At 31.3% G+C, this 275-nt stretch overlaps 1 protein-coding gene across 5 annotated transcripts in view; it reads left to right on the plus strand.

The window, feature by feature from the left end:
- MED18 (mediator complex subunit 18) overlaps nt 1-275 on the plus strand; it is a 31,635-nt gene extending 31,360 nt beyond the window's left edge. For all 5 annotated transcript variants that reach the window (XM_076204355.1, XM_076204353.1, XM_076204352.1 and 2 more), the window contains exon 8: nt 1-275. This exon is cut by the window's left edge and continues 1,679 nt beyond it. The gene's annotated coding sequence lies outside the window, so the exon portion shown is untranslated.

The raw sequence follows: 275 nt of genomic DNA on the forward strand, positions 1-275 counted from the left end.
TTGAGGTAAGGATGTTTGATGCAGATGAAGTTCTGTATCAATTGAGGATTTGGGTTAACAAAAAAAATATTGTAGTTTTGAGGATATGTGAGATGGAATTGAAAGTAAATGAATAGTTGGGAAAGAGGTTTGATGTATTGAGTAACTGCTTGATTCAGATTCAGAGGGCGGAAAGTGTGCCAATTGAAAAGTACTACCATATTGATTTTTTTCTATGTAGTATGATTATATAAAATGGACTCTAGTTTTGTGAAATAAAGTTGTGCAATTAAAAA

Source organism: Oratosquilla oratoria, chromosome 21, assembly GCF_046742065.1.
Source record: "Oratosquilla oratoria isolate Oo_2021 chromosome 21, ASM4674206v1, whole genome shotgun sequence".
In the NCBI taxonomy this organism is placed as follows: Eukaryota; Metazoa; Arthropoda; class Malacostraca; order Stomatopoda; family Squillidae; genus Oratosquilla; species Oratosquilla oratoria.